This window comes from Bos javanicus, chromosome 9 (genome assembly GCF_032452875.1).
Source record: "Bos javanicus breed banteng chromosome 9, ARS-OSU_banteng_1.0, whole genome shotgun sequence".
Lineage (NCBI taxonomy): Eukaryota > Metazoa > Chordata > Mammalia > Artiodactyla > Bovidae > Bos > Bos javanicus.
The window spans coordinates 95,989,389-96,004,285 of record NC_083876.1 but is presented as its reverse complement, the minus strand read 5'-3'; the positions used below and the strand labels follow the sequence as shown (position 1 = coordinate 96,004,285).

At 44.4% G+C, this 14,897-nt stretch overlaps 1 non-coding gene across 1 annotated transcript; it reads right to left on the bottom strand.

The window, feature by feature from the left end:
• Nucleotides 1-7,168: 7,168 nt before the first annotated feature.
• TRNAG-UCC (transfer RNA glycine (anticodon UCC)) lies at nt 7,169-7,241 on the bottom strand. The gene has a single exon. It is a non-coding gene; the product is annotated as a tRNA-Gly (tRNA).
• Between the last annotated feature and the right edge of the window lie 7,656 nt (nt 7,242-14,897).

The window sequence follows — 14,897 nt, the reverse complement described above, 5'->3', positions numbered from 1 at the left end:
ATAATAAACAATATAATTTTTCTTAACATGGTTCATGTTCCATGGCTTATTCTACCCTCTGCTGCTGCTGCTAAGTTGCTTCAGTCGTGTCCAACTCTGTGCGACCCCATAGACAACAGCCCACCAGGCTCCCCCGTCCCTGGGATTCTCCAGGCAAGAACACTGGAGTGGGTTGCCATTGCCTTCTCCAATGCATGAAAGTGAAAAGTGAAAGGGAAGTCGCTCAGTCGTGTCCGACTCTTTTCGACCCCATGGACTGCAACATACCAGGCTCCTCCGTCCATGGGATTTTCCAGGCAAGAGTACTGGAGTGGGGTGCCATTGCCTTCTCGGCTCCCTCACTGCAAGAGACTACAAAGTCCACTTCATTCCAGGCCTAACAACAGGCTCACTGTCTGAAACGTTAAGGTATTACCTATATCACGGCAAGGTTGGCAGGGCGGTGGAGGGGGGTTCTTTTGATCCAGAGAGGCTGCATTTAAGTCACCGGCCTCCCCTGTCATCATACAGGATAGTTGAATAAGAGATGAGAGACAATAAATAACCCCTCAAGAACCCTATAATACAAGTTTTAAATTCAGATACCCTCCCTTACACGACCATCTGGTCTATCAGAACCACGGTGTTGTCTGGCGGATGTTAGACTCTTACTGGAGGAGTCAGATAGACTTTGCATTGGGCTCCCCTTATCCAGCTTCCCCAAAACCGTTTATCCCCAAAGGAGGTATTCTGGAATTAGGTGATTTATAAGGATAAGAGTACAGTATACGCTTAAATGCTTTCGAATTGTGCTGGAGAAGTCTCTTAAGAGTCCCTTAGTAAGGAGATCAAACCAGTCAATCCTACAAGTTATCAACCGAATATTCACTGGAAGGACTGATAACTGAAGCTCCAGTATTTTGGCCACCTGATGCAAAGAACCGGCTCTGGAAAAGACCCTGAGGCTGGGAATGATTGACTGCAGGAGGAGAAGGCGACAGCAAAGTATGAGACAGTTGGATGGCGTCACTGGACACGAGTGTGAGCAAACTCCAGGAGATGGTGAAGGACAGGGAGCCTCGAGTGCTGCCGTCCATGGGCTTGCAACGAGTAGGACACGACTTAGCAACTGAATGACAACGAAGTATGCTCTAGATGGTCAAAGACCAAAATTTGAAGGGAAAAACGGGCAAGGAAATGAGTAGACATTTCACTCAGAAGAACAGCAATGACTGGTAAACAGAAAAGACTGTTCATGCTCACTTATAATGGAAATGCCCACTGAAATGACAAGGCTATGGAGAAACAGTGCTGATATGTTTTCTGGTGGGAATGGGAAAACGATTCAAGCCCTATGGAGTGCCAAAATTCTGTATGCACTCATTCTTAGGTCTTGCAGTTTCAAGTCTAACCCTAACCTTATTCTGAACATACACCTTCACATACAGAAAGAACATGTGGACAAGGTTACGTCACAAGTGTCATCACAAAAGTTTGGAAATAAATGTCCATTAATAGGGAACTGGTTAGACATGATATATTCATACCATGGAATACAATGCCGCCAGAAAAACAGAATGAGGATGATGTTTGTTACCTTGAAATACGTGCCAGCCTATTTGGAAAATTGGAAGCTTGTTCCATAAACATTAACAAGTAAACCCAAAGTTGATAGCACATTAAAATAAGCTTAACTCTAAGTCACATTGGTAATGTAACTATGTTGTTGTATGGAGAAAAGAATTCCACAGGCCTTTTGGACACAGTACTTTAAGAGAATTATCTATGGTGGGATGGCTTAGGATAAGAAAAAAAACTGCAAAGGAATCTTCAGTTTCAATCAGATGTTTATAATTAATGGTAATATTGTTTCTGTGGTTTTGAAACATGTATATTGGGTAATACAAATATTTTAATGTTCTCATGTATAAGACTTTGTAAGAGAAAATGAGATACAAATATAAGATCAAAGAAGTTCGGAAAAAACCTGTAAGTAAGGGTCTTGCCTGGTGGCTCAGTGGTAACGAATCTACCTACAATGCAGGAGACCCATCCACCTACAATGCAGGAGACTCGGGTTCGATCCCTGGGTTGGGAAGATCCCCTGGAGAAGGGAATGGTCAGCCCACTCCAGTATTCTGGCCTGGAGAATCCCATGGACAGAGGAGCCTGACAGATTACAGTCCATGGGGTCACAAAGAATTGGACACGACTTAGTGACTAAACACACTAAACAGGACTTAGGAGAACAGGCAAAACTAACTGATAGGGATAGAAGTCAAATCCATGCTTGGCTCAGACTGGAACAGAGCAGGAATTGGTTGGAAAGGAACACGGGGGAGTTTTGGGGGTGATGAAAATATTCTAAATTATGATTACAGTGGTGATAATTCAATATATACGGCTTCCCTAGTGGCACAGTGGTAAATAATCTGCCTGTGATACAGAGAACGAAGGAGATGCAAGTTTGATCCCTGGGTTGGGAAGATCCCCTAGACAAGGAAATGGCAACCCATTCCAGTATTCTTGCCTGGAAAAATTCCAAGCACAGGAAAGCCTAGCAGGCTACAGTCCATGGGGTCGCAAAGAGTCAGACATGCTGAGTGACTGAGCGTGCATGCACAGCTAAGTATATAAGTTTGTCAATATTCATCCAACAGTACATTAAAATGGGTGCACTTAATGTAAACTATACCTGATATAAGTTTTATCCTCAGTTCAGTTCAGTCGCTCAGTTGTGTCTGACTCTTTGCCACCCCATGAATCGCAGCACACCAGGCCTCCCTGTCCATCACCAACTCCCGGAGTTCACTCAGACTCAGGTCCATCGAGTTGGTGATGCCATCCAGCCATCTCATCCTCTGTCGTCCCCTTCTCCTCCTGCCCCCAATCCCTCCCAGCATCAGAGTCTTTTCCAATGAGTCAACTCTTCCCATGAGGTGGCCAAAGTACTGGAGTTTCAGCTTTAGCATCATTCCTTCCAAAGAAATCCCAGGGCTGATCTCCTTCAGAATGGACTGGTTGGATCTCCTTGCAGTCCAAGGGACTCTCAAGAGTCTTCTCCAACACCACAGTTCAAAAGCATCAATTCTTCGGCACTCAGCCTTCTTCACAGTCCAACTCTCACATCCATACATGACCACTGGAAAAACCATAGCCTTGACTAGACGAACCTTTGTTGGCAAAGTAATGTCTCTGCTTTTGAATATGCTATCTAGGTTAGTCATAACTTTCCTTCCAAGGAGTAAGCGTCTTTTAATTTCATGGCTGCAGTCACCATCTGCAGTGATTTTGGGGCCCAGAAAAATAAAGTCTGACACTGTTTCCACTGTTTCCCCATCTATTTCCCATGAAGTGATGGGATCGGATGCCATGATCTTCGTTTTCTGAATGTTGAGCTTTAAGCCAACTTTTTCACTCTCCACTTTCACTTTCATCAAGAGGCTTTTGAGTTCCTCTTCACTTTCTGCCATAAGGGTGGTGTCATCTGCATATCTGAGGTGATTGATATTTCTCCTGGAAATCTTGATTCCAGCTTGTGTTTCTTCCAGTCCAGCGTTTCTCAAGATGTACTCTGCATAGAAGTTAAATAAGCAGGGTGACAATATACAGCCTTGACGTACTCCTTTTCCTATTTGGAACCAGTCTGTTGTTCCATGTCCAGTTCTAACTGTTGATTCCTGACCTGCATACAGATTTCTCAAGAGGCAGGTCAGGTGCTCTGGTATTCCCATCTCTTTCAGAATTTTCCACAGTTTATTGTGATCCACACAATCAAAGGCTTTGGCATAGTCAATGAAGCAGAAATAGATGTTTATCTGGAACTCTCTTGCTTTTTCCATGACCCAGTGGATGTTGGCAATTTGATCTCTGGTTCCTCTGCCTTTTCTAAAACCAGCTTGAACATCAGGAAGTTCACGTTCACGTATTGCTGAAGCATGGCTTGGAGAATTTTGTGCATTACTTTACTAGCATGTGAGATGAGTGCAATTGTGTGGTAGTTTGAGCATTCTTTGGCATTGCCTTTCTTTGGGATTGGAATGAAAACTGACCTTTTCCAGTCCTGTGGGCACTGCTGAGTTTTCCAAATTTGCTGGCATATTCAGTGCAGCACTTTCACAGCCTCATCTTTCAGGATTTGAAATAGCTCAACTGGAATTCCATCACCTCCACTAGCTTTGTTGGTAGTGATGCTTTCTAAGGCCCACTTGACCTCACATTCCAGGATGTCTGGCTCTAGGTCAGTGATTACACCATCGTGATTATCTGAGTCGTGAAGATCTCTTTTGTACAGTTCTTCTGTGTATTCTTGCCACTCTTCTTAATATCTTCTGCTTCTGTTATAGCCATACCATTTCTGTCCTTTATTGAGCCCAACTTTGCATGAAATGTTCCCTTGGTATCTCTGATTTTCCTGAAGAGATCTCTAGTCTTTCCCATTCTGTTGTTTTCCTCTATTTCTTTGCATTGATCGCTGAGGAAGGCCTTCTTATCTCTTCTTGCTATTCTTTGGAACTCTGCATTCAGATGTTTATATCTTTCCTTTTCTGCTTTGCTTTTCGTTTCTCTTCTTTTCACAGCTATTTGTAAGGCTTCCCCAGACAGCCATTTTGCTTTTTTGCATTTCTTTTCCATGGGGATGGTCTTGATCCCTGTCTCCTGTACAGTGTCACGAACCTCATTCCATAGTTCATCAGGCACTCTGTCTATCAGATCTAGGCCCTTAAATCTATTTCTCACTTCCACTGTATAATCATAAGGGATTTGATTTAGGTCACACCTGAATGGTCTAGTGGTTTTCCCTACTTTCTTCAATTTCAGTCTGAATTTGGTAATAAGGAGTTCATGATTTGAGCCACAGTCAGCTCCTGGTCTTGTTTTTGTTCACTGTATACAGCTTCTCCATCTTTGGCTGCAAAGAATATAATCAATCTGATTTTGGTGTTGACCATCTAGTGATGTCCATGTGTAGAGTCTTCTCTTGTGTTGTTGGAAGAGGGTGTTTGCTATGACCAGTTGCATTTTCTTGGCAAAACGCTATTAGTCTTTGCCCTGCTTCATTCCGTATTCCAAGGCCAAATTTGCCTGTTATTCCAGGTGTTTCTTGACTTCCTACTTTTGCATTCCAGTCCCCTATAATGAAAAGGACATCTTTTTTGGGTGTTAGTTCTAAAAGGTCTTGTAGGTCTTCATAGAACCGTTCAACTTCAGCTTCTTCAGCATTACCTGTTGGGGCATAGACTTGGATTACTGTGATACTGAATGGTTTGCCTTGGAAACCAACAGAGATCATTCTGTCGTTTTTGAGATTGCATCCTCATGTGTATGTAAATTGTACTTCAGTAATGTGTGGAAATAAATGAAGACCAGCCAATGAGAAAAGCAAAGTCTTATTTCTTCAGAGTCAGAGTCAGGTCAACCACCATCCCTTGCATTTTGGCAGAGGCAGGCAGAGGAATGGGAGGGCTTCATAGTGGAAAGAAAGAATGGCTTCAGATATGCCCTGCTGGTGGCTGTTGGCACGGAGAAGCTGGAAGCAGGTATCTGGGAGCAAGCTTACCTGTCTGATTGTTTAGGGGTGCTGATTTGGCTTTCTCTGGTTAGTTCTAAGTTGGAAGTGGGGACAAAACTTAGAGAAGCTGTCAGTTTTTAATTAGGTCAGGGCCATTTTGAGCTGATTGTCATACATTATTATTTACCTTCCTGGATTGTTACTTGTGATAGCAGCCTGACTTCCTCTAACTGTGACTTACAGCAGGTTGGCTTCTGAGGCTGGTTATCAGAGATAAGGGAATTGGTTTCCTGGGCAGGCGTATGCAGGTTGTGGGTCAGAATTTCTTTTTTCATATTTGGTCAGGCCATGTCCTTTGGTATATTCAATCTTCAGAAGTAAATTTTTAAAAGACACAGGAACTAGCTTGAAGGATCTCCCACAGGCCAAATTTAAGGCAAATTTAGCACCAGAAGAAGACTACAGGGACTCCTCTGGTGGTCCAGTGGCTAAGACTCTGCACTCCCGATGCTGGGGGACCCAGTTTAGAGCCCGGGTCAGGGAACTAGACCCCACATGCCACAACTGAAGATCCTTTATGCCAGGACGAAGACTGAACAAAGATCCTGCCTGCCATACCCAAGACCCTATGTAGCCAGATGAATGAATGAACAGTAAAAGAAAATGACTAGACTGGATTGTAAGTACTGAAAAAATAAAAATCTATGACTCTGCAGTTACACTTGATAAGAGACAAAGCGGGTGGGGGCTGGTTTTCCATCATCGGAAATGACTTACACCAGCTTCTTAAGAAATTAGTTATTAAAAGTAAAAATAGTATTTGCCCTGCCTTTTTTTTTTTTCAAGGAATAGTGTGGTTCACTCTGGGTGGATGAGAAGAAACTCTTCCTTACAATAGGGTACTAGCAAATAAATATAAATGAGGTAATTAGAAGATAACTGTTATGCAATAAAGAAATCTTTGGGGACTTCCCTGGGGGTCCAGTGGCTAAGATTTTGCACTCCCAATGCAGAGGGCTCAGGTTCCATCCCTGGTTAGGAAACTGGATCCCACAGGCGGCAACTAAGACCTGGCACAGCCAAATAAATAAAATTTTAAAAATAAGTGTTAAAAAAAGAAACAATTGATTCAGGAAGGATTATCAATGGACTTTAAAACCTTTATCTGTTGACAGGACTTCCCTCTGCAAATCAGGGCTAATTCCTGGCCATATTCCAGTCAGATGAGGCAGGTGCATTCCCGCTTTAAACAGGGGACCATTTCTTCTGTGAAGTTAGAGCTCAAGTGCCCAGCTCAGGGCCTGCTGCATTATTGACGCTTAGGTGTACTTTTGTTGAATGAATGAAACTGCACGTCATTAAAACAATCTTCTCTTGTGTTACTTTGGTGGTATCTCTTAAAGTCTAGATCAAGAACAGCAGGACCTGAGACTTCCCTGGTGGTCCAGTGGTTAAGAATCTACCTGCCAATGCAGGATGCAGCTTTGATCCCTGGTCAGGGAACTAAGATTCCACGTGCTGCAGAGCAACCAAGCCTGTGCCTCACAACTGGAGGTCTGAGAACCACAATGAAGAGCCCACACAAAGCAATGAAGACCCAGTGAACCAAAAAAAAAAAAAAGGTCCAAATTAAAAAAAATTCTTTTTGGTCATGCCAAGTAGCATGCAGGATCTTAGTTCCCTGACCAGGGATTGAGCCTGTGCCCCCTGCAGTGGAAGTGCAGAGTCTTAACCACTGGACCACCAAGGAGGTCCCAGGAAAAAATAAATATTAAACTTTTCTGAAGGTAAAGTACTTGCATTCATGGAATAAGAATTTGAATCTTGTGTCTTTAAAACCAGCTGAAAAATTTCCTCCCACCCTCAGCCTTAATGAGATATAACTGACAGATAAAACTGCAAGATATTAAAAGAAAATAAAGCCTTTAGCCAGACAGATTGCTTTAGACAGCCTTTAGACAGATTGCTGGGAAATAGGAGGATTCATGTGGCACGGAAGGATCACCTCACAGTTGATCTAGTTGCAAAGGGAACACGCTTGTATAGTGGTGCCACCTGGTGGTCACTGCCTGAACTGGTCAAATTCTGAATCTGAAATGGTGGGACAACCTCCAATTTACAGTAAATACAGGAGAAAGGGTAGTAGTAGTACAAGTTTAACGGCGCTACCAAATTAATTACTCCAAAAAAAACCTTTGTGAAACTATAAACAATAAATTTTTATTGAGCACCCCAGTTAAACCTAGTACAGTGTCAATATGCAGCCAGCTTCAAGCTGCAATTTCAAATGAGATGTCAAAGAATGAAGAAGGTTGAGTGAGTGAAAGTCGTTCAGTCATGTCCGACTCTCTGCGACCCCGTGGACTATACAGTCCATGGAATTCTCCAGGCGAGAATACTGGCATGGGTAGCCCTTCCCCTCTCCAGCAGAGCTTCCCAACCCAGGGATGGAACCCAGGTCTCCTGGGTTGCAGGCAGATTCTTTACCAGCTGAGCCACAAGGGAAGCCCATGAAGAAACTTACTTACATATTATTGTTTTAAATGGCACATGTGATCGATTTAGATTGGTTTAAGTCAAGTGGTCACTTCTTTCCCATCAGCCTGCTGCTGCTGCTGTTGCTGCTAAGTTGCTTCAGTCATGTCCGACTCTGTGTGACCCCGTAGACGGCAGCCCACCAGGCTCCCCCGTCCCTGGGATTCTCCAGGCAAGAACACTGGAGTGGGTTGCCATTTCCTTCTCCAATGCATGAAAGTGAGAAGTGAAAGTGAAGTCGCTCAGTCGTGTCCGACTCTTTTCGACCCCATGGACTGTAGCCTACCAGGCTCCTCTGTCCATGGATTTTCCAGGCAAGAGTACTGGAGTGGGTGCCATTGCCTTCTCCGCATCAGCCTGCTACTCAGCGCATAACCTAGAACCCTCCTACTTTGATTTAGGAGCCACCTAATAAAGTATTAATAGGGATACCAGAAGAAGAAAAGGAAAAGGTACTTGTGGGACTTCCCTGGAGGTCCAGTAGCTAAGACTCTGCAGTCCTGATGCACGTGGCCAGAGTTCCATCCCTGGTCAGGGAACTAGATCCCACGTGCTGCTTGACTCAAATAAAAGATCCCTTCTTCTGCAACTGAGACCCAGTGCAGCCAAATAAATAAATCAATAATACATGGAAAAAGGTATTTGCAGTAAGTGTGGCTTTTTATCTTTGCACCCAAGAAGTCTAGGGAGCCTGGTGATGGGCAGAATTAGTCCTTGGAGAAGTAGCAGCAGCGATTCGCAGAAGCACTCCTGAGCTCAGAGCTCATGTGGCCTTCACCATGAGCATAGCATGCTCTTCTGTGAGTCACTTCCTTAGCTTCGTCCATCCTTCCTGTCTTCAGTGCTCTTTCCACTCCTCTTTACCAGGTTATCTGCCATTCCTCACTAGCAACTAGCTTTAAACACATTATTTACTTTAATTGTGCGCTCAAATATAGAGGTTTGTGGTTTTACACATAGAGGAGCTAAACCAAGCTTTGTAGATGAATTTTCTAAGCTAGTGGGTTCTACATTGACTTCCTTACAATTTTTCTGTGAGCCTCATTGCAGCATACCAACCCAATCTAATCCTTCAGCCTTGGTTAACAATTTTGTAACCACCATTAAAGCTAATGATATTTAGTCTTCATTGTCTTTGCAGACCACAAAGAACTCTGCTGGTATTCTAAAATATATATATATATATATATATTTATATATATATATATTACAATTAGGTTTTTATCATATTTTTTACTAGTTCAGTTCAGTTCAGTCGCTCAGTCGTGTCCGACTCTTGTGACCCCATGAATCGCAGCACACCAGGCCTCCCTGTCCATCACCAACTCCCGGAGTTCACTCAGACTCACGTCCATCGAGTCGGTGATGCCATCCAGCCATCTCATCCTCTGTCGTCCCCTTCTCCTCCTGCCCCCAATCCCTCCCAGCATCAGAGTCTTTTCCAATGAGTCAACTCTTCCCATGAGGTGGCCAAAGTACTGGAGTTTCAGCTTTAGCATCATTCCTTCCAAAGAAATCCCAGGGCTGATCTCCTTTAGAATGGACTGGTTGGATCTCCTTGCAGTCCAAGGGACTCTCAAGAGTCTTCTCCAACACCACAGTTCAAAAGCATCAATTCTTCGGCACTCAGCCGTCTTCACAGTCCAACTCTCACATCCATACATGACCACAGGAAAAACCATAGCCTTGACTAGATGGACCTTTGTTGGCAAAGTAATGTCTCTGCTTTTGAATATGCTATTTAGGTTGGTCATAACTTTCCTTCCAAGGAGTAAGCATCTTTTAATTTCATGGCTGCAGTCACCATCTGCAGTGATTTTGAAGCCCAAAAAAAGAAAGTCTGACACTGTTTCCCCATCTATTTCCCATGAAGTGATGGGACCGGATGCCGTGATCTTCGTTTTCTGAATGCTGAGCTTTAAGCCAACTTTTTCACTCTCCTCTTTCACTTTCATCAAGAGGCTTTTGAGTTCCTCTTCACTTTCTGCCATAAGGGTGGTGTCATCTGCATATCTGAGGTGATTGATATTTCTCCTGGAAATCTTGATTCCAGCTTGTGTTTCTTCCAGTCCAGCATTTCTCATGATGTACTCTGCATATAAGTTAAATAAGCAGGGTGACAACATACAGCCTTGACGTACTCCTTTTCCTATTTGGAACCAGTCTGTTGTTCCATGTCCAGTTCTAACTGTTGATTCCTGACCTGCATACAGATTTCTCAAGAGGCAGGTCAGGTGGTCTGGTATTCCCATCTCTTTCAGAATTTTCCACAGTTTATTGTGATCCACACAGTCAAAGGCTTTGGCATAGTCAATGAAGCAGAAATAGATGTTTATCTGGAACTCTCTTGCTTTTTCCATGACCCAGTGGATGTTGGCAATTTGATCTCTGGTTCCTCTGCCTTTTCTAAAACCAGCTTGAACATCAGGAAGTTCACGGTTCACATATTGCTGAAGCCTGGCTTGGAGAATTTTGAGCATTACTTTACTTTACTAGTACAATTTTTCAAATTCTATTTCACCGTATCTATCTCCTTGAACATAATGTGGAATGTTTTTCCGGGATTTGCTTCCTTGTATTGATTTGAATCAACATATTTGTCATATAGGGCTTCCCTAGTGGCTTAGATGGTAAAGAATCTGCCTGCAATACAGGAGGTCCAGGTTCTGATCCCTGGGTTGGGAAGATCCCCTGCAGAAAGAAATGGCAACCCACTCCAGTATCCTTGCTGGAGAATTTCATGGATAGACGGGCCTGGTGGGCTACAGTCCACAGGGTCGCAAAGAATTGGACATGACTGAGCGACTAACACTTTCACTTTATTTTGTCATATACCCAAGAAATATTTATTAGATACCTGCCACTATTGAACTGGGTACACAGTCTTCAAAGGAGATGTTTATCTTTGAAATAGTGGCTATACAGTTGGGTTTTAGTCATTCTCAATCCTTGGTGGGAGCAAGGAGCAGAGATATTAGAGGCGGGGGGAACTCAGACTCACTTGTTCCTGGAAACAGGCTTGTCCAATTACGGGGAAATCTCTTCATTAGGAAAAATAAAGGCAGCCCTTGGAGTTGATTTCCCTGTCTTGCTCTCCATTCGTTGTAAGTAACAGTACTTTCTGAAAAGGACTCAACGTGCCAGCACGATTACGCACCCTCCTCCCGACCCCCACCGGGGTACCAGGGCACCTCTGCTGGGAGCCGTGTTCTCCTTCTTGCTCTTGGCCCCCAGATTGTGTTCGAGTCGTGATACCTTCAGCCCATGGGGTGAATGATTGTTGGTTTGAGCCCAGTGTTTCTTAATAGCACTGCTCTTGGTATTTTGAGTAAGACAAATCTTGTTTTGTGTGTAGAAGGGTTCTGTGCATTTTAGAACATTTAGCATCCTTAAACTAATCCACGACATGCCAGTAGCACCTCTTTTTTTTTCTGTGACGACCAAAAGTGCCCCTTCTCTGTTTCCAGTACCTCCAGAGGAGCAGGTGCCCCTGCTAAGAACCCCGTCAGTTGTGGGCACTGTGGTCTTTATAAAACAGTGACACCCGGTCTTCTCGCAGGCAGACGTGGCCAGTTGACCAATTCTGGCCAGGACCAGAGGATGTCTTCTGGGGCTTCTGAGAAAGACTTTGCCTTCTGACAAGAGAGACGTGTCTGAGGAGAAAAAGTGTCCGTTTCCCCTCTCCACCCCCACCCCACGCCACCTTCCTTCTCCTGACAGGCTGGGAGGGGCTGCAATGCTCGCCTCCGCCTCCTTGGTAGAAACCGTCTTATGATCCTGACCCTGAGGGCCAAGTGGAAAAACAGGGTGGAAAGTCCCTGGATCCTGGATGACACTGGTAAGCTTCCAAACTAAAGCAGGGACTGCCAGCTGACGGGCTTTTCATGAAGTAAAATGAAAATCTCCTTAATGGTTTAAACCACTGTCCGTCAGGATTCCTGTTACCCATTGCAAAACACGTGCTGACCTACACAGAGAAAAAGGGTATTTGCATGATAAACAAGTTAAAGAAAATGGAAAGTTACCAACAAAGGAGGTTTTTCTCAGGATAAAAATATGTATGTGTGTATATGTACATACATACATATATGTATATAATAATTCCTTTATATATGTAATATAAGATGATCAAGGAATTCACCAGGAGAGAGCTGACTATTCAAAGTCTTAAGACATGAACTGTGCTTCCTTTACCCACACATCAAAATAATTGATCTTCCTGTGGCATTTTGCTTTTTTATTATTGTTTTCACAGCACGTTATGACTACAAGCCCTCATGGTTTAGCAGTGTAGTAAAGCAGACATTTAAATCCCATTATTCACTTTCAAAACATCAAACTTATACAGACCTCAGTACATTAAAAATATAAGAGGCTTGGAGACCCTTATTTCCAGAACTTTTCAAAATAGTATTCTGTTTAGTCTCACCAACTGGGTTTAACCTATGGGAGCAATAGATAAATTCTGTTGGGTCAAACACTCAGTGAAACCTCTTCTAAGATTCTTTACCAACTGAGCTACCGCAGAACCCCAGTTTTTAAAAAGGAAAGCTTTATTTCCTTTTTAGATTAAAGACCTACTAGCTCAAGAGACCTACTAGCTGATTCCCCAGGACAAATTGCCAGTTTGTTCTTCTGTCAAGAGAAGCATGCTGGACTCTGGGCAGTTGTTCTAATACTGACCATGCTGACCACCTGCTACAGAGGTCTGCTAGGACCAATATCAGACTTATTTTCATTGCTCTTTCCTGCCTTTATTAACCTCCAAACTATTTTCCTGCATCCCACTCATCTGCGTCTGCCAGTCAAGTCCAGACCTTCATCTTTTCTCCTAGTTGGTTCCCAGCCACCCATCAAAACCATCTTGCTTTTCTAATATAATTGAGCAAGCGTTCGTGTGGCCACAGTGCAGAAAGCCAAACTCTAACAGAGGGTGTTTGCAGCAACGTAAGGGTTAATTTGCAGGGAATCCGGCAAGGGAGTAGGAGACAAGCCTCAGATCCACTCCACCTTGGTCTTTGAGTTAGGGGTGTTTTAAATGGAAAGAGCAAAGAAACCCGGGTTAATCGTCGTCTTGTGACATTTCTCTCTCTCTCTTTTTTTTTTTGGTCACACTGTGAGGCATGTGGGATCTTAGCCCCCTGACCTAGAATGGACCCCGCAGCCCTTGTGCTGGAAGTGCGGAATCTTAACCACTGGACCACCAGGGAAGTCCCTCTTGTGACATTTCTAAATTGTGGTTTTGGAGATCAGAATGTCTCCAGTTTACCATTCTCTGACCAGGTGGTCCATGGCTCCAGGGTCTGTGAACTCACCTTGCCCCAGAGAGACAACCTGAGTGTGTCCATCAGTGACGAGATCTACAACAGCAGACACGCTACCACTTTAATGACATCATCGGCACAACCGTCTCGGCCATCTGACTCTGGTTGGTTAGCGTTCGGTCAGCACAGGATTGAGATTAGAGGAGACAAGAAAGGAATTGAGGGCAGAGGAGACAAGCAAGGCAATCAAGGTTTGGATAGAGGTTAATCATGAACTCAGCAAGAGAAGTCAGTTTTCGGGAGACTTGCTCTCACTAATACTCTTCTCCAGGAGAGTTCCAGCCCCGGGGAAATGGAGTAGACACACACTTCCATGTTACTCTCGCTAACCACAACTAAAAATCCCAGATGTCGCGTGTGCATCAACCACAGTCAGACACACTGGTTGGGGATCTCAGGACCCTTGGCTTTGCTTTGGCTTCATAAACCCCAGGGGCTTCCCAGGTGGCACTAGTGGTAAAGAATCCACCTGCCAATGCAGGAGATACAAGAGATGGGGGTTCGATCCCTGGGTCAGGAAGATTCCCCTGGAGAAGGAAATGGCAACCCACACCAATATTCTTGCCTGGAGCATCCCCTTGGGCAGAGGAGCCTGGTGGGCTACAGTCCATGGGATTGCAAAGAATTGGACTTGACTGAGTACACACAAACACACATAAACCCCAGAAGCAGGCACCCTGGAAAGTATAGACAAAACATGCCCCTGTCAACCCCCAACAAAAGCCTGTTCCCTGTAACCAAGACCTGGGAAGGGGCAGCCCAGCAAGACAGAGACCCCATGGACAGCAACCACTCTCTCTGCCGTTCACTCCTGCACAGGCTTCTGATCTGAACCCCGACACGCCTGGATGTGGTTAACTGGAGCCGCACCAGGGCTGGATTACCCTACCACCTGGGCACTGGAATCAGTCATCTGATACAAATTTTCAATGGATTGCAGAACAGGAAATGCTTCAGAGTTTTCTGGGAAAGAGTACCACCTAGTGAGGAACCAAAAGCAAAAAGGGGAAATACTGTGCCTCCAAGCCCTCTGGTCAAAGCCAAGTCAAGGCCAAATCACTACCCAGGCCCAGCCAGGGTGGGGGCAGTTGGGTGCGTGCAGTCAAGAGAAGGGACTGGTGAAGCCCAGATGGAATGTGCTAGAATGTTCCAGTTCAAAGCCGGGCTCATCCCTCTTAGGACGTGGAAAGTCTGTATGGGACTCGTCACCCGGTGGGGGACTCAGGGAAGCTCAAGGTCTGGCTGGGTTTCTGGAGAGAAAAAGAATACGGGGGTGGGGGAGGGTATAGGCAGAAAGAGAGGTGGGAAACTGCTCCTAATGCTTTGCTGGTTGTTTCCACATGTTGTTTCTTTAATCCTCACAGCCAGACATCTAGCGAGGTAAGGGCTTGTGCTTGTCCCATTTCACAGGTGGGACGGCTGAGGCAGAGTCAGTAATTAGCACCAATTTCGAGGGGTGATCAGCTTGGATGAATTTAAGTTGATTTCAGAGTCCACCCAAACCTACGCAACAGGCTTCCCTTAGGGACATATGCAAAAATAGAAAC